We start from the raw sequence: 20,379 nt of genomic DNA on the forward strand, positions 1-20,379 counted from the left end.
TGTGGAGCGGAGCGATCATGCGGGACCAGTGTTTTCTGGGCATCAATGTGCCGCCCCTCAGAACCTGCCGCCTGGGACCAATGGTCCCATTGGGTCCCGTCCCATGGACAGACTGCAGCACTTATAGCAAGCGGCTGCTGGGGGCCCCTGTCCAGTTCGGGGCCCCCAGCAGTTGCTTGCATTGCCTGTCCTGTTCCGACGGGCCTGCCAGTGACAGCGGTCCCATTGTGACTACAGGACGGCACTCTCCACTTAAAGTGGATGTAAACTCACTGGGCCATATTCTGGCTAAATGTAGGCGGGCGGCGCGTAAGCCATTTACACTCCGCCGCCCCAACCTACAGGAGCAAGTGCTGTATTCCCCAAACACTTGCTCCGTAGTTTGGGGCGGCGGAGTGTAAATGGCCCGGCGTAGCCACGCATATCTCCAAGGGGGCGGCTTCTATTTAAATTAAGCGCGCCCCCGATTCTAACGAACTGCGCATGCGCCGGGCTTAAAATAGCCCAGTGCGCATGCTCCAGTTCTCGGCGTAAAACGTCAATGACGCCGACGTGTGCGTCATTGACGTAAAGTCGTATTCAAGAACGACTTAGGGAAACGACGTAGCCGACGGAAAAACACGATGCGGACCCGACGCCATACTTAACATGGCCTACGTGGGACTTGCGTAAACTTACCCCTCATATAGCAGGGGTAAGTTTACGCTTACGCAAACGACGTTAGCGACGGTTACGCGACGCAAATTCGTTCGGGAATCGGCGTATCAGGCTCATTAGCATTAACAAATGAGACCTGAACGTAAACGCCATCTAGCGGCGGGCAGAGTAATTACATTTAAGATCCGACAGTGTAAGTGACTTACACATGGCGGATCTTAAGTGTATCTATGCGAAAATGATTCTAGGAATCAGTCGCATAGATACACGGGCCAAAAAAGAGAGATACGATGGAGTATCCTGAGATACTCCATCGTATCCTTACTCAGAATATGGCCCACTGTCATCAAATTTAAATGATTTATACCGTTGTAATCTATAATGCTATACATGCCTCCTGCATGTATCTATATATTTTAAATGTCACCCCCTCACCTGTCAGAAGCCCCGCAAAATTGCAGAATCTGTGGGCGTTTTATTTCCCCGGCGCTCGGTGGGCGGAGTCGTTACGTCACAGGACTCCTCCGCCCACCACTACACTCCCACGGCCAGCCAGCGTTGCAAGGATGAAAAAAAGCTGTCCCGCGGCAGCACAACCCCGCCCCCCCCCCCTCAACAAGTTTGATTGCAGGGTTTTAAAAAAACGGGGTCCCGCGGCAGCACCAACCTGGATTAGAGGGTTTAAAAAAACAGAGTCCCGCGGCAGCACCCCCCCCCGCTAAACCACTTGGATTATAGGGGTCCCTGATGGAAGATATGCCCTCCACCCTCCCCTCTGCCTCGCAGCTGATGGCTTCCCTCTCCCGTGGGCTGCGAGGGGGGGGTGGTGATAATCTGTCAGGATGGAGAGCAGCCCCTTTCTGAATGGGACACAGAGAGCGTTCGTTACCGATCGCTCTGTGTCCTGTGAAAACTGAGCAGAGTAACCTGTGTGTTACTATGCTCAGTTTATGAATGGAGGGGAGACGCTGTCTTCCCTCCATTCATTTTCTGTGCAGAGTAAAGGACTGGGGAATGAATGTCCTCTGTCTCAAATGGGAGTTGCCAGGGGTCTCTGTTTAGACCCCTGACATGTCACCAACGCCCCCCACAGGACCGATAAAAAAAAAATGTAAAAAAAAGATAAAAAAATGAAATTGAAATAAAAAAAAACCTGACACAACCACCCCCCAATACTGACACGGTCCAGAGCCCCAAGACCACTGTCACCGACCACTACCATCCACTGACACCGACCACTACCCCACTGACATCGTCCACTGACACCGACCACTACCCCACTGACACAACCACTACCCCACTGACATTGTCCACTACCCCACTGACATCGTCCACTGACACCGACCACTACCCCACTGACATCGTCCACTGACACCGACCACTACCCCACTGACATCGTCCACTGACACCGATCACTACCCCACTGACATCATCCACTGACACCGACTACTACCCCACCGACCACTACCCCACTGACACCGACAACTACCCCACTGACATCGTCCACTGACACCGACCACTACCTCACTGACACCGTCCACTGACACCGACCACTACCCCACTGACACCGTCCACTGACACCGACCACTACCCCACTGACATTGTCCACTGACACCGACCACTACCCCACTGACATTGTCCACTGACACCGACCACTACCCCACTGACACCAACCACTACCCCACTGACATCGTCCACTTACACCGACCACTACCTCACTGCCCCACTGACACTGACATCGTCCACTGACACCGACCACAACCCCACTGACATCGTCCACTGACACGACCACTACCCCACTGACATCATCCACTGACACCGACCACTACCCCACTGACCACTGCCCACCCCCTTTCCCAAAGCACTGTGAAAAAATATATTTAAAAAATAAAACCCCACCCTCTCATCAATTGTACAAAAATACATTGTAAAAAAAATAATTAAAAAATGTAATTGTAAAAATTAATAAAAAAAAAAAATCCACTGGTCCCAAAAAACCTTTTGGAAAAAAAAATATGAAATTGTAAAATAAAAAAATTATCTGACACTGTCCACTATCCACTATCCTGACACCATCCTGCACGTACTACCCACCACTGTACACTCCACATTCCTGTGATTCGCACCACATTGCTGTTCAGATCACATGCGATGTCTGTGTGATGCGATTTCAGCCATACATTCGGACCAAACACGCACAGAACCCTTTTTTTGGTCCATACCAGAATCGCATGGGTGTTCACACCTATGCGATCTGATTCATGTCCAAACTGTCAGTTCGCAGTGCGATATGCGAGCTGAAATGGGGGTGACATTACTATTGTATGACACTCCCCAGCAGTTTGCATATGGCAGTGTGAACTGCCGTGCGAGTCGGGTGCGATGTGGGAACCCACAGTGGATTTGCAGGGTTCCCGAATCGCACCAGTGTGAACCAAGCCTTAAAGCATACAGCCTACAAATGTCACCTGACTGCTCCCACCAAGGCTCGGTTCACACTGGTGCTATTCGGGAACCCTGCGAATCCACTGCGGGTTCCCACATCGCACCCGACTCGCACGGCAGTTCACACTGCCATATGCAAACTGCTTGGGAGTGCCATACAATGATAATGACACCCCCATTACAGCTCGCATTTCGCACTGCGAACTGACAGTTTGGACATGAATTGGATCGCATAGGTGTGAACACCTATGTGATTCTGGTGTGGACCAAAAAAAGGGTCCTGTGCGTGTTTGGTCCAAATGAGATGCAATTTCAGCCATACAGTTTGTATGGCTGAAATCACATCGCACAGACATCGCATGTGATCTGAACAGCAGTGCGGTGCGAATCACTTGCGATCTCGCACAGTGCACTAATGTGAACCAGCCCTAAGTACATTCAGCCTTACTGGGTGTAAGTATAAAAAGTGAGAAATCCACCCCTCCCCCACATAACACATCCTGGTAATATAGGAATTTTGCATATGTGCTCAGGTGACCTCAGACACACACACTGCAATATAACAATAATAAGAAAATCACTCAAGCTCTGACTACATTTATCTCCCCTAATAACTTGTCTATGTATATTCTGATGGCTGTTCACTGGAGCATTTCATCATGACATTGAACTGTGTCTCACCTCATATTTTGAAAACATTGGCCCATGTTCTCGTAGATTGGTGCATATTTAATCTGGCGTAGCGGATCTCCGATGCGCACCGTCGGCTTAACTTGGCGAGAGCCGGACCATATTCCCGGACCACATGCGTCCTACGCTGAGCTCGCGTAACTTAAATGTGTCGGCGTAAGTAGGCGCAAGTGACGGTAGGAGGGATGTGGGCGTGAAGCATTATAATGATCCGTGACCCCATGCAAATGATGTCAAGACCGAACGGCGCATGCGCCGGACGTGCCCCGCCCTCTGCGCATGCGCACAATGACAATAGGCGTAAATCCCTGCTGAGTTGGGCCGGCCCAGTGTATAAAAGCCTCAGCACATCCGCCCAGCTAGTGCAAAGTGACTCCCTTGGATTTCCTGTTTTTTGGAGTTTACACTTTGCTGCTATGCCAGGCCCAAGGAAAGACGGAAGAAAAAAAAACTTCAGCCATGATGAGAGGGCAGTTGTTGTCTCAGCAATGGAGCGTTTTGATGCCAGGCTCCATGGTGCTGATAGTGGCAGCACGAGCAAAATTAAAAAGGAGGAGATTTTAAAAAGAGTGGCGGCACAGGTCAATGCCCTTGGCCATGAGGTGAGGACCCCCAAGGACATAATAAAGAAAATGAATGACCTGCGGGGTGTGGTCCGAAATAAAATGGCCACCATTGCTAAACATGCCAGGGGCACTGGAGGTGGGCCACCCTGTCCGATCCGGCTTACAGAGGAGGAGGAAGTGATAGCCCGCTGCCTGCAGAGGGAGCAGGTGGAGGGCCTGGAGGGCCATGACTCCAGTGAGCCGCCCATGAGGACAGGTAAGTGTGTTTTATCCTCTATCTGGTGTGTAGCATGTTTGGGGGGGGGGACATGTGACAAGTGTGTGGGTCCACCAACATGTGAATTTTTTGTGTCATAAACAGGTGTGCAGGAGGGAGCTGGGCCGTCTACTGTTGGCAGTGTCCGTCCAACACCATCCCCCCAGCAGCCTGCTTCAGTGGCTGACCCCCTGGGAAGCCAACAGGCTTTGTTGGTGGGGATTGGGCAGTCCTCCGCGCAGGAGGTGGTTGAGGAGGAGATTGCCCATGAGGAGGTGGTGGGCAATGAAGAGGAGGTGGTCCAGAGCAAGTAGGAGGTGTTTTTATTTTTAGAGGAGTCGCATGAGGTGCCCATACCATCACAACAACACCGCATCTCCAGCCCCTCAGGGTCTTCCAACACCCTCTCCAGCCCCTCCCGTCCATCCCCCTCATCACCAGCCCCTCACGGCCCTCCCCCTATTCAAGGGCCCCAGCCACTCCTGTCCCCAGGAAGGCGACCCACAAAACAAGGGGTGTGGCAGGAGTCCTGCAGGAAAAGCTGGCCAGGCTGCAGGACCAGCAGAGCCGCCATATGGGGGACATTGTGGAGGAATTGAGGCGGCTGAATAACAGCCTGTCCTCCTCTGGAGCAGTGCCAGATGCTCTACAGGATGTGGCAGGAAACTCTGCAGCCACAATTACCAGCCTGGGTGAGCTGCATAACACCACAGCCGAACTTGTGGGGGAGGTCAGGTGCCTGCAGAAGGCTGTTTAGGCCCAGACTGCTTCCCAGGAGGCCCTGCTCACCCGCATAGCAGTGGCTCTAGAGGGCAGACAGCCAGCCAGGGAGGCACCTGGGGATGCTCCTCCACCTGGGGATGCTCCTCTACCCCCAAATGAGGCTCCCCCAGGCAAGTGAGGGCCAGGAACCTGGGCACCAGGCGCAGTCCGCGCCGGGGCCAGTGATATTTTATTTTCAGATTTGTGCTCTGATTAAGAGTTTATTTTATTATTTATGCTCTGATTAAGAGCTTTCTTATTATTTATGCTCTGATTAAGAGTTTATTTTATTATTTATGCTCTGATTAAGAGTTTATTTTATTATTTATGCTCTGATTAAGAGTTTTTTTTTTTGGGTGCTGCACAAAGTAGTGCATAGTACAGTGTGAATGGTGTGTGAATGTGGGGGGGTGACACTCCTGCCAGTAAGGGGTGTCACCCTCGGTCGCTGGGGATAAGTTCTCCCCAGGTCCGTGTGAAAGGTGTATGAATGGACAGCAACATCATTGGGGCCTTGACGCGGCGTTGCTGCTCCTTAGTACCGTGCAGTGTACTTTGGTCTAATCCAATGGGATGTGCATGTGGGGTGTGTGTGCTAGGGATCACAATGGTGTGCATGCGTGCATTCTCATTGTGCAATGATTAATGTGTATTTTTAACGTTCAAAGATTCGTTCCACTAGACATCTCCTGATTGCTGATCCCTCAGAAGACGGGGTACCCTCGGTTAAGGGGGTAATGTCTGGTTGTGGGGTCAGGTCATCACGTAGATCAATCTCCAGGCCCTTTCTCACTGCAAAGTTGTGCAGCACGCAACATGCAGCGATGATCTGGCACACGAAGTTTGGGGAATACAGCAGGGTACCCCCAGTCTTATCCAGGCATCGGAAACGGGACTTCAGGAGGCCAAAGGTGCGCTCCACCACTGCACGGGTGCGTATGTGTGCAGCATTGTAGTTTTCCTCTCCTGGGGTTTGTGGGTTCCGGAATGGTGTCATTAGATGAGGTCCCAGTGCATGTGCCGAGTCACCTGGAAGGGAAAAGACAGGAGGATGTTAGTCATGCATGTGCCCCTCGTGATGTCTGCATCATGGGGGGGGACAGTCATACCTGACACCCATGTCACTCACCAACCAGCCAGCTGTCCCCATACATGTTCTCTTCAAATTGTCTTGGGATGTCGCTTTGACGGTAGATGAAGCTGTCATGGCTGGATCCTGGGTGTTTGGCACGGACGTGCCATATGAGGCCATGGGCATCCACGATCACCTGGACATTGATGGAATGCCAGTGCTTCCTATTCATATAAATGTGCTGTGTCTCATGGGGGGGCTGTATTGCCACATGGGTGCAATCAATGGCCCCGATGGTGCGTGGGAATCCAGCAAGCTCACGCATTTCCTTCAGCCGCTGGCCCTCCTGGGTGGGTCTGATGATGTGGTGGGACATGCGTCTCAGGATTGCGGGGACAACCTGGTGCACACATCTGCTCATGCTGGTTTGTGATATCCCAACCACGTCTCCACTTGTTCTTTGAAAAGAACCAGTGGCCAGGAAATGCAATGTTGCCAGGACCTTCACCAGTGGCTGCACTGCATGTGAGCGTTGTGTTGGGCTGGTGATGTCATCCTGCAGGGCTCTGGTAATTTCCAGGACGGCATCAGGGCTGAATCTGAAACGCCGATACACCTCCACATCAGCCATGCCAAAGAGGCTAATGCGCTGTGGGTATACCCTCTCACGTGCCCTCCTACGTGCCCTCCTCCTTCTACGCGCCTCTTCCTCTTCCTCTGCCTCTGCATACACTAGTAGTGCTAAGACCTCGCCTGCCCCTGGCATGTTGGCATACGAATGTGTTGTCCTATAAGTGTGGTTGCTCAGCTCGTCCGGGATGGTGCTGTTGTATTTGCTTGCAAGCTGACTTACTCAGGTCTGGAGCAAAGTTAACCGAGCTTTATGAGGAGTAACTTTCAGCCGGACATTCGTCTTACGCGCACAGCGCGTAGCCTACGCCGATCGCGCGTAGGTTCGGGAATCTGCTTATGTACATCATTTGCATATTTGAATACTAATTCTATGGCCGCGTAGGATGCCTTCAGCGGAAATATGCGCCTACGCCGCGTAAACTTAAACGAGTTAGGACGGACGGGAGCAGCCTTGTTTCTGGCGGATCTGGTTCTGTGACTGCAGCGCATAGATAGGACGGCGCATTTTTACACTTACGCCACGCATCTCCATATACGCCGGCGGAACTTCTTTAAGAATATGGGCCATTTAGTCAAAACACAGGACAGACGGCAAATTCTAGGAGAGCTAGAAGGGAGAGGAGAGGGGAGGGGGAGGGTGATGTGAATTGTGCACTGTTTACAGAAACTGTGCATGTCTGCAGGCTAGTGCACGAGATATGTAAATAACCTGTCACTCAAAGCATGGGGGCGGAATGGACTTTGTTTTTTATCTGGAAGTCCGTTTTATTTCCCTGAACAATAAAAAGAGGATTGCTCAGCGCTGGATTAACTCTGTGGCAAGACTGGGCACAGATGTTAGGAAATCTTATTCTCTACATTGTGACATAAAAAAAAATCGCTGAATTCGATTACCATTCCATGTTGCTAACACACAGCACAGACATTTCCCATGCTGGGCTGTTCTCACCGTGTGCACCTCTCCATCCAGGAAATGGTTTACAACTTCTCCCCAGAAAATGAGAACAGAGGGGTGTGGACTATGGAAGGCAAAATGGAAGCTCAGTACTGGAGCATGGCTGTGGGAACCTAGGGCAGTTCGGAGCTTGAACTTGTGGCGGACATGATGATAATATCACAGGGGAGTTGCACAGGCCCCCTGGAGCTAGGGGCTGAGTTGCGATTGTGACCCCTTAAACCCCTTAAGACGCTTTCCCCGACTTGTTCATTCCCTGACTTAGTTGGGGTAGGCGGTACACTTTGGTGGGGGTGGGTCAGCCACGCCCTGCGACCTTTGACCTCTGGGAACCCGCCTTCTGACCTTTGATCTTTGGGGGAGGTTAGGCAGTTAGGAATGCCCATGCTGGCATTCATTTTTGATCAGGCAGGGTCTATTTAAACCCTGGCTCCTGAGTTTGGTCACCCATCTGTCAGGGACAGTAATTGCAGCAGGGGAAGGTTCCAGATGAGTAGGGAATGTTTTTAGATTTGCCACTTCTCCTGGAATCCTCCCCACTTGGGCACTGACAGCCAGACCACATTCCGTCCCTCAAGAAAGAATTTCAGTTCGGCTGAGACCTGCTACCAAAAGACGTAAGTGGCTGACTAAACTGGATAGAGCTAAACTGGGAAAGGAGAGTGAAAATCGGGGGGTTCCAGTGAACAACAACAAAAAAGAAAAGGGAGGGGGGTTTGAGCATAGTATTGCATGTAGAGAATAAACCCTATGGCCCGGATTCACAGACAGCAGGCGCACATTACGCCGCCGTATCGTAACCCCTGTACGCCACGCCAACGCAGCGCGGAGTGGCAAGCACCACATTCAGCAAGCTCTTGCTCCCAACGCTGCGTCGGCGTGGCGTAGGTTTTGAAGGCGCAGGCCAGCGTAGGTGGAAGTGGGTGTGACCCCATGCAAATGATGGTCCGAGCATGGTGCAGTGTTTTACGCCTGGCGTATCATGAACGGCGCATGCGCCGTGACGTGGACGTATGCACAGCACCCCTATGCGCATGCTCACAACAACGCCGGCGCAACTGCCTAAGATACACCGGCCCACTGGTGTACGCCAAGAACATAGGTACGTCCAGCCATACGCCCGTCCAGTGCAAAAGTACGCCCGCTTGTTCCCTGGTGCAGACGTACTTTTGTGATCTGTGCCAAGATGTCCGATACTGAGACTGACAGGGAGAGGAGGAAGAAAATGTTTTCTGCTGATGAGAGGGCGATCCTGACCTCTGCCATCTCCAAATACGATTCCTTCCTCCATGGCGCACAGAGCAGGAGTACCAGCAAGGCCAGGAAGGTAGAGATCCTGCAGAAGGTGACCCTTGAGCTCAATACCCTTGGGCATGAAACCAGGACCTGGAAGGAGGTCCAAAAAAAGATAAACGATATGCGTCGGCGGGTCAGGGAGAAGCTGGCCAAGGTGAGAAGGCACCTCAAGGGCACGGGAGGCGGACCAGCTACTTCTGTCAAGCTGACAGCTGAGGAGGAGGTGATTGCCAGCTGCCTGGAGCAGTTGGAGGGCCTGGAGGGTTTTGACTCCAGCGAACAGTACTTGACGAGAGGTAAGTGTGTTTCATTCCCCATTCGGTGTGTAGAATGTGAGGGGGTGCAAGGGAACATGTGACAAGTGTGTGGGTCCACCAACATGTGAATGCTTTGTGTCATCCACAGATGCGCTGGAGGGAGCTGGGCCATCCTCTGCTGCTGGATGACCCACGCCATCCAGGGAACATTCTCTTCCTGAGTCTGACCCCCTGGCAAGCCATGTAACATCTGGTTTTGGGGTCGTTGAGGAGGAGCATGTGGACATCCATCAGGAGGAGTGTGTTTATCTTGAAGAGGATTCCATCTTGGCCGGTCCCTCCGAGACGGTGGCCCCCCCTGACCCCTTCAAGGGCTACCCCGTCCAGGGGAACCCCCTTAAGGGCTACCCCATCCAGGGGAACCCCCTCAAGGGCTACCCCATCCAGGGGAACCCCCTCAAGGGCTACCCCGTCCAGACAGACACAACCGGCTACTTCTCCTAGGAAGGCTCTGGGCAAGACTAGGGGTGTAGCCGGATCCCTCCAAGAAGGGCTTGAGAGGGAACAGGCCCGCCAGACGCGCCACATGGCAGATATTGCCTGCGACCTGCACCGAGTGGCTGACAACCTGGCCTCCTTTGTTGGGTCCTCAGCAAAGACCAAGGCTGAGTGCACAGTGGCTGTGCAGGGCACCGCAGCCGCTATGCAGCAGTGCCTCACCCAACAGGCTGCACATACCCTGGCCATATCGTACTGCCTGCAGGACGTGAATGTGAACTGCACAGTCATGGCCACAAGCCTCTGCGACCAAACCCAGACCCTCGATGCCATGCATCACCACATGGTAGCAGGGGGTCCCTCAACATCTGTGGACCAGGGATCTGGGGACGTGCAGGCCACCCAGGACCAGCACACCATGGCTATTGTGGAGCTGCAGGCCACAGCAACAGGGATCCTGGCGGAGGTGAAGAGCCTGGGGGAGATTGTGCAGGCCAACACTGCCCCAATCCAGACGGAGGGTCGCCAGAACAGGCGCCTACAGCGCCAGACCAACGCCCGGCAGATGCAGATGCAGGCAGAGACCAATAGCGTGCTAACACGCATTGCCATTGCCTTGGAGGGGATGCAGGCAACATCTGCCATCAGCTCCAGGAGCGACAGCCCAGGGGATGAACCTCCTCGTGATGCCCCACCCCCCCACCTAAGTCATCGCCACAACAATTGAGGAGCCGAACCCTTGGCACGAGGCCTGGCCCACGAGAGGGCAAATGACTCTCCTCTGGACGAGTGAAGCTTAGAGTATGAGCTTTATTTTTGTTTTGTGTGACGTGCACAGATGTATGTGCCGTCGTCCTGTAAGGGCATGCCATGTCGGACAATGGCATGATACCTTTTTTTTTTTTTAGTCACTGCACACGGTCAGGAGTGCAGAAGTGGTCACTGGACACCAGTTTGCAGGGGCAGTGTTTGCCCGGTGATGTTACAGTGTGACTGGTTTGTGAGTGTGTGTGACATTCCTGCCAGCAAGCGTGTCACCTTGGATCGTCAGGGAGAGGTTAACCCCACGACCTTGTGAATGTGGTATGAATGGACAGCAACATCATTGGGGCCTTGGCGTGGCGTTGCTGCTCCCAAGTCCCACGCAGTGGACTTGGGCTAAACCAATGTGAGGTGGATGTGGTGTGTGTGAGCTAGGGACCACAGTGGTATGCATGCGTGCATTCTCCTTGTGCCATGATGAATGTGTGTGTTTAACGTGCAAAGATGCATTCCACGAGGCAACTCCTGACTGCTGTTCCTTCAGCAGACGGGGTAGCCTCGGGCAGGGGGGGACTGTGTGGCTCGGGGGTCAGGTCATCACATATGTCAATCTCCAGGCCCTTTCTCATGGCATAGTTGTGCAGCACGCAACATGCACCGATGATCTGGCACACAAAGTTTGGGGAATACAACAGGGCCCCCCCGGACTTATCCAGGTATCGGAAACAGGACTTCAGGATGCCAAATGTGCGCTCCACCACTGCACGGGTGCGTATGTGTGCAGTATTGTATCTTCTCTGGCCTCTGGTTTGGGGATTACGGTATGGAGTCATGAGATGGGGCCCAAGTGCATATGTTGAGTCACCTGGAAGGGAAAAGACAGGAGGATGTTAGTCGTGCATGTGCCCCTCGTGATGTCTGCGTCATGGGGTGAATCATGCTCAGAATCAAGTCGACGCATGCTTGGAAGCATTGAACTTTGTTTTATTCAGCACGTCGTGTGTTTGACGTCACCGCGTTCTGACCTGATCGGATTTTGGACTGACAGTGTGTACACATATCCGGCCGTACGGCCACTTCAGAGGTGAACCGATGAAAACGGTCCGTCGGGCCATTCTCATCGGTTTTGTCCGGGGCCTGAGTGTTCCCGGTCGGGCTGCCTTCTGCCAGGCTTGTTGTGAACTGTTATATTTTGACTACAATACAAGTTCTTTCAAAAGAGTTACTGCCGCTTGCAACCTCCCACAACTGTATCATTGGGAGAAATCTATTTAATCTAAGGTCCCTAAAGAAGACATGCGGCCACACAATGATGTTGGATGAGAAACCGGTCAATCTCAAACTCCGTTAGGGGCTCTTTACTGTTAGAGTGGTAAGAATGTGGAACTCCCTATCACAGTTGGTGGTGCCAGCTAGGAGTGTAGCTAAATTTAAAAAACTTCTAGATGTGTCTCATAGCAAACACAATGTACGGTGATATGCAAAATGGTAATGACATACACACACACACTCAGGTTGAACTGGGTGGACTAGTGTCTTTATTGAACCTTGCCAACTATGTAACCATGTAAGATACTTATGTAGCACCCTCCTAGATAGGTGCTAGGATTAGGTAAATCTAGTTTGGGGTATTCAGTTGAGCTGCATTTGTTTGTTAGACAAATTACTTTTTGGCTCACTGTAATCAGTTTGGCTGTGTTGATTGTTCTGTCCTGTTCTGTGTTTTAGTGGCTGCAGGATTGATTCCTCTGGCTGGTCCAGAAATGTTCTGGAAGTTTGTGGGCAGGAAGAGTCTAATCAGCAACTGAATATTAACACAGCCCTGGTTAATCCCTGGGGGGAGATGACCAAATGGTGACTAGTAGCTAGATTTATAAAGAGTTAGGCCGACGTATCAGTAGATACGCCGACCTAACTCGGAATCTGCGCCGTCCTAAGTTTAAGTGTATTCTCAAACAGAGATACACTTAAACCTATCTAAGATACGACGGCTTGCACCGTCGTATCTTAGGGTGCAATATTTAGGCTGGCCGCTAGGTGGCGCTTCCATTGAGTTTGGCGTAGAATATGTAAATCACTAGATACGCCTATTCACGGACGTACGCTTGCCCATCGCAGTAAAGATACGCCATTTACGTAAGGCATTTTCAGGCGTAAAGTTATTCCATCAAATAGCTGGACTAGTAATGTTAAGTGAATATATATTCCCGGTTCTGGGATGTGGCGTGGGACTATGCGAATGCAATAAGGAATATGTATAGTAATTACAAAGAGTTTGCTGAGATACCGCAGGGATCACTCATAATAGACAAAAACCCTCTATCGGAAACCAACAGCAGGCAATAGCCTGCTTCATGCCTCGAGGTCCCACCCTAAGGCCCCATACTCACGAGCAAACATGTCTGCTGAAACTGGCCCGCAGGCCAGTTTCAGCAGACATGTTTGGTCGTGTGTGGGCGCGAGCGGGCCGAATTCCAGCAAACATTTGCCCGCCGGGCCTTTTCCCAGCAGACAAATATTCCTGGACTTGTTTTAAAACAGTCCGCTGGAATTCTGCCCGCTCGGACATGTACGGTCGTCAGTACAGACCTACCGTACATGTCCAGGCGCCCGCCGTCCCTCGCATGCGTCGAATGACTTCGACGCATGCGTGGAAGCATTTTAAAGGCGGGCCGCCCACGTCGCCGCGTCATTGTCGCGGCGACACCGCGTCATCGACGCGGCGACACCGCGGACACGCCCCGCGTATTGTTTACGCGCGGACTTCTGTACGATGGTGTGTACAACCATCGTACAGAAGCCCTCTGGCAGACATGTATGGTGGAAACGGTCCGACGGACCGCTTTCACCATACATGTTTGGTCGTGAGTACCCGGCCTAAGACTTTGATTGCCAGCATACTGTATAGCCATAGCATCAAGCGTAACTGTTCCGAACAAAGCGATTTTGTTTTAGAAGCAAGACAACTCTATGCCCGCCTACGGGCCCGCGGGTACTCTAAAAGCTGCCTACGTAAGGCCTACAATAGGGCAAACTGCCAGGACCGCAATACGCTTCTTTATGCACCAAAAGAAAAAAAGATATCAAACACCACCCGGGTAATCACTAGATACAGCAGACAGCACTCTAAAATAAGGAAAATATATAATCAATACTGGCACCTTTTGACATCAGATAGCAAAATCAATAAGTTTGTGAACAACTATCCCGAAATTACATTCAAGCGGTCCAGATCAATAAGAGACGATGATGTATCCAGTCACTACTCTACTCAATCGATTCCCAAACCCACATTAACAGGTACTTATCCATGTATGAAATGAAATCACTGTCGCCATATCATCAAAGGCAGTAATATACTTCTGCCCAATGGCGACATTTGTACACCTAAATTTCGAGCTACATGCCAAACCATAGGCATTATATACATAATGAAGTGTAATTGCGGGGCCTTTTACATCGGCAAAACAAAACGCAACTTCTTTTGCCGTATACGTGACCACGTATCGGCAGTCAACAAAAAACTACTTGAAACACCAAAATCAGTAGGCACATGGGGTTACTCCATGGGCACGATGTGGACATGATGGGCTTTTTTGCCATCGGCCACATCGCACCTAACGAGAGAGGCGGTGAGATTGACAAACGGCTTCTCCAACTAGAAGCACGTTGGATATACACACTAAGAGCCACTGTATACCCAGGCCTTAAAGTGGAGTTCCACCCATAAATATAACATTACATCAGTAGTTTTAAAAAAATATCATTAGTCCTTTACAATTTTTTTTTTTTTTTTAGATGCCTTCAAAGTGTTGTTGCTAGGCAGAATAGTTAATCTTCCCACTTCCTGCACCTAGGTGCTTAATGCTTCCTAACCTACACCGCACAGACTCCTGGGAATGTAGTGGGTGTAACTTTCCAGGAGTCTGTGCACTCCCCAGTCTCAAAGAATCATGTGACTTGGACAGCACATGTGCTGAAACCTGATCTGACACTGCTTGTGCAGCACTGAGCATGTGCGAGATTTGCAAGGCTGAAATCCAGGAAGTCATACAGTCTGGCTTCATGATGCCCACACTTAAGATGGCCCCAGTGAATTTCTATTTTATAAAGTGTCTAAATGCTGTAACAACCTAACAAAACGGACCTTAGTTTACAGACTAACTTTACTAGAATACATTAAGCTTGTGTAATACAGGGGTATTTATATTTAAAAAGTGAAATTGTGGCCGGAACTCCGCTTTAATGATAGCATGAGCTACAAATCATTCTTGTAAACACATTGTGGTTTCGGCTATGTTCCATATATGCATGTGTATTTTTACGGTTTCCCTTGCTCATTCCCCCATCTCCCATGAGGGGACTTACATCCAATATTCCTCCCATGTGAGCAATTGAGCAGACATTGTCACATTCTGCTCGCTCCACCCTGTTTCCGCAATTCATCTACCAGACGTGGATCCAACATACTCTTCCACCACTTGCCCTCACCATCTGGTAGATGGCGTTTCCAACAAACTCCTCCATCCCCAACATCAGATGGAGTACAGCTAGATCACAATCATATACCTGTATGACATGAGTACGTTCCCAGTACTAGTCTACGTGGGCATTACGATTCCACAGTAGATGTTTTTTTCAAAATAACAATTTTCACGTTAGTGAATATATTAATCTTTAAATATTCTTCAATGATGATCTAATTTTTGTATGTGCTCCAAGGGACAGCTACCCCAAAAGGTGCATGATGTCTGCACCTAGGTTGCTGCCCCAGGTGTATAAATAGGATCTCTACATGACATTTTGTAGACTATATTGTGTATTGCTGCATATGTAAAAGTTGTTTCTGTCCGTCTATCTGTATACTGCCACCCTGTGGTGGATATGTTTATGCCCAGTGACTTTATGTGCTTCAGTGTATTGTCTTCGCACACACACTCCCGGGGACTGCCCCCTCTGTGATCCAGCTGTATACATGTACGCTGGCCATGCACCATCCGATACCCGTGGGTCACGCTCGTTGGGCGCCCAGGGGTGATCACCAGATCAGCATCTGTTCTGAACCACGGCGGAGGCCATGGTGCTGTGATCATCCGCCTCTACAGTGCATCACTGTGTGGGGGTTAAGTCACACTGCTTGAGACGCATTGCCGTTCTCTCATCCCGCCCAGGGGGCGGGTCCACCATGTCATCCCCCAGGGGCGGTCCCCCCCACACGCTCTGACAGGAGGGGAATCCTCGGCCTCTCCTGACGCACTATGCCCGTCCACCTCAGTGCTCTGACGTCTCGTACGTCAGAGTGCCTGGGGCGCATATAAGCAGCACACACACCAGACATAATCCGCCCAGGCTCCAGCAGGCAGACCGTGCCTTAACCCAGCCACCACATCCAGGTAAACCTCAAAGATTTTTCAACCTTTATTTGGAGCTTGCACTGCCCTCCCTTCATTCATGGAGGACAGGGGCACAGTGCATAGCTCTAATATTGTCCCCTCTTTGTACTAGGGAACTGTCTTTTTTGGACTCCCCCACTTTTTGTATACTGGTTGGTGGTGTGCTGTGCGGCCGTCTCTTCCCTGCATCCCCGTGGGTATTCCTTTATTCCTTCTTTCTTTTTTGGAGGTTTTAAAAGGTACATATTTTTATATTTTGTATCTTTTTTTCTTTCTTTACTACTTTTGTTTTATAGTTTGAAATAAATTTTCATTTGTAATCATCCCAGATTGCCTAACATATTGGACGCAGCTGGTTTTAATTAGCCCACTTCCTGTGAGCCATTCTTTTTGACATCCGCTATATGATATTCATCCCACGGAAATCTGTGATGTAAGTCCACACTGCTCATAATCGTCATGATATATATATATATATATATATATATATATATATATATATATATATATATATATATATATATATATATATATATATATAACTTTTTAATAGAATGTTATAATTTGATGCAATATGTTGCATCCAACTATAAGCCCTACAAGCTAAAACATAATATGAGCTTTTGCCTAACATATATATGTACACTTAAATATTTATTTATTTAATATAATTATTATTATTTATTTTTTTCTTTATTATCATTCTTATGGCTTTACTCCTATTAACCATCTCTAATGCTGTTTGTGCATGCATATACAGCAGGTGAATATTTCCACGTCACCTGCAAACAATTTTTTCTACCCCTTCCTTTTTCATACACTCCTTTAACTCTCTATCCTCACACAGATATCAGATTATATTCCTTTCTGATATTATTATTCTGATGTTGCTTGCTTTTATGTGCGCCCCTCTAGTGAGACCCATGGATCATCCATGACCTATAGGTCACGGATGATCCATATCGTATACCGACTTTCCATCTAGCAACCATTGGTGGACACGCCTGGGAATCTTGTGTGCGATCACTACTGAGGTACAGACACCTGTCCGGGGAATTTGTCTATTCACATAGTGTTGCCAGTTTTAGACGAGTATTATTTTTAATAAATTTTTGTGCTCATATTCTTAACCTACCTGTTTTTCATATGAAATATGTTGATTCTTATAGTTACAGCAAACCGTGGCTATGTTCACATAATTAGTGTGATTTTTCTATATTATGTAAAAATATGAAATATACCATACTTACATGTTTTTCATTTATAGATAATATAGTATGCATTCTTGTCCCTGAAGAAGCCCGATGGGCAAAACATGTTGGACCCCCTGCATACATCACTTTGTCACCCCTCAAATTGGTGAAATATATCATCTTATGTGATCATGTTTTTTATTCCATATATTTTTGTATATGTTCAATGTTTAATTAAATTATATTTTTTATCTAAACAAATTTTGTCTATTATGAGTGATCCCTGCGGTATCTCAGCAAACTCTTTGTAATTACTATACATATTCCTTATCGCATTCGCATAGTCCCATGCCACATCCCAGGACCGGGAATATATATTCATTTATCTACCCGGGGCGGTAATGCTTTTTGGAATTATTTTCCCCAGTATACTGTGCAAAAGCTCCATATGTACTCCATATATATTTTTCTCTAGTAATGTTAAGTATGGCCGCCGTTCCCGTGTCAAAATTTGAAAATTTTACATTGTTTGCGTAAGTCGTCCGTGAATAGGGCTGGACGTAATTTACGCCCATGTCGAAACCAATACGTCCTTGCGGCGTACTTTGCCTCAATGCACACTGGGATATGTACACGGACGGCGCATGCGCCGTTCGTAAAAAACGTCAATCACGTCAGGTCACCCCCCATTAACATAAAACACGCCCCCTCAGCCTAATTTGAATTAGGCGCGCTTACGCCGGCCACATTTATGCTACGCCGCCGTAAGTTAGGAGGCAAGTACTTTGTGAATACAGTACTTGCCTATCTAACTTTGACATGACAAAATTGGCTTTATGCAGAGCATACCGCCATTTTGCCCTGTGCTAAAAGGCACATACTCAGTCTTAATGAAATAATCCATCTTAAAGCTAAATAAGTTCACTCACCATCCATTCTCTGCCCATCCATACAAGTCAAGAGACCTCACGCCAGCTTGTTCTCAAGTCACTGTCCCAGTCATCACTGGTTTGCCGACGCCCTCACAGGCAGTTTTATTAAAGACCCAGTAGGAAGTGATGTTACAACATGTGACCGCCTCCAAAGGAAGTGAGCTCACAGGGTGTCCGCTCCACCCAGCAGATGCCCATATACGGAAACCCTTCCAACAGGGATTCAATACAATAATATAACAATAACAAAATAATACAAAAACACCACAATACAATACAATGAATAGAAATGCATACAATGAATACAATGCCGGCTAAAGTCTTATGGGCGTGTCCGGGCAGGAACGATCACAAGCTCTTATATTAATCGCTGATAGAATCCTTAATCTGCGCCATTCCATAGAATAATGCATATCCAGATTATACCCTTATTAAAGGTAGAATGGAGGCTATCTACAGGCCCAAGCCTACGAATCCCAAGCCATGCTGATCAGACAAGACCCAGATAAGAGCGCACATCTGTCCATAACCACTTGTGTGCTTGCGGAGTGAGCGCATCCCCTCCTCAACGATCGTCGGTGCTAAATGCACAGAGGGCCCCTCGCCGGCGGGCATAAGCCCACGCCGCAAACATCACACTCCAACCTCAAGACATTTTCTACTACCAGGCGAGATTCAACCAGCCTCAGACTGCCCCAGTCAGTTCTATTTAGAGCGGGTTGTGGCAGTACTAAGACTGGGTGCCATTATGACAATACATCTTCAAATTTCCACCACAACTTAAGGCGGCGTAGCGTAACTACGATACGCTACGCCGCCTTAAAGCGGGAGTTCACCCGAATTTTTTTTAACATTAGATTGATGCTCATTTTGTCAAGGGAAATCGGGTATTTTTTAAAAAATCTAAGCAGTACTTACCGTTTTAGAGAGCGATCTTCTCCGCCGCTTCCGGGTATGGTCTTCGGGACTGGGCGTTCCTATTTGAATGACAGGCTTCCGACAGGCTTCCGACGGTCGCATACATCGCGTCACGAGTAGCCGAAAGAAGTCGAACGTCGAGGCTCTATACGGCACCTGCGCACCAACGTTCGCCTACTTTCGGAAAATCGTGATGCGATGTATGCGACCGTCGGAAGCCTGTCAATCAAATAGAAACGCCCAGTCCCGCAGCCCATACCCGGAGGCGGCGAAGAAGATCGCTCTCTAAAACAGTAAGTACTGCTTAGATTTTAAATAAACTACCCGATTCCCCTTGACAAAATGAGCATCAATCTAATGTTAAAAATTAACTTTTCGGGTGAACCTCCACTTTAAAGTTGCGGCGCTGTACATGAATCCAGCTATAGGAGTCTAAATTAATACAATAATACAGAAAGCTGCCTGGTCTTTTTCTTGAGAAGGAGATCACAACCTAGGCCATTCTGCCATTTGCCTGTGTGGTGTCGAGGCCTCTTGTGAACAACCTGGAGGCCTGCTTGCTGAAAGCTGACTAAGGGATTGTCGTTTTTGAGGATCTAGTCTGGTACCACAGGGTCAAAGTGTCGCAAGGATTTTGGAAGGAGGCAACCAATTTTCCAAGGACATTAGTGAGTACAGACTGCTGAGAGAGATCCTGGAGACTGCCATTCTTCTTGTGCTAGAGTCAACGGCCAGATCCACAAAGAAGTTATGCTGGCATAAGCCCACGCCGCAAACATCTTAGATGCAAAAACGAAACTGAAACTAGTTTAGTCTTTGCATGTTATTTTATGCCTCTGTGCTGGACAGTGCCATAGAGAGTCATGGCTAGGAAAACTAAACTAAAATCTTCCATGACTTTTTTCATAAGGAGCCAGACAACCAGGAAGTGTCCAGAACAGAGTAGAATTACAGCAACATCAGAGCAAAAACGAGCAATGAGGACATGAAACAGGACTGCAGTAAGATAAAGGAGCTATTTAGCTAAAAAAAAAAAAATTCCTTTAGTGACCCTTTAAGTATGGACGTCGGGCCACCGTCAAATTTTTTTACGT

General features: G+C 49.0%; 1 long non-coding RNA gene across 1 annotated transcript; it reads left to right on the forward strand.

Moving 5' to 3' along the window:
* Window positions 1-16,141: 16,141 nt before the first annotated feature.
* Window positions 16,142-17,684, forward strand: LOC120910719. Its single transcript, XR_005741551.1, has 3 exons — window positions 16,142-16,242; window positions 16,355-16,481; window positions 17,510-17,684. It is a non-coding gene; the product is annotated as an uncharacterized LOC120910719 (long non-coding RNA).
* The last annotated feature ends 2,695 nt before the right edge of the window (window positions 17,685-20,379 follow it).

Source organism: Rana temporaria, chromosome 8 (genome assembly GCF_905171775.1).
Source record: "Rana temporaria chromosome 8, aRanTem1.1, whole genome shotgun sequence".
Taxonomy (NCBI): Eukaryota; Metazoa; Chordata; class Amphibia; order Anura; family Ranidae; genus Rana; species Rana temporaria.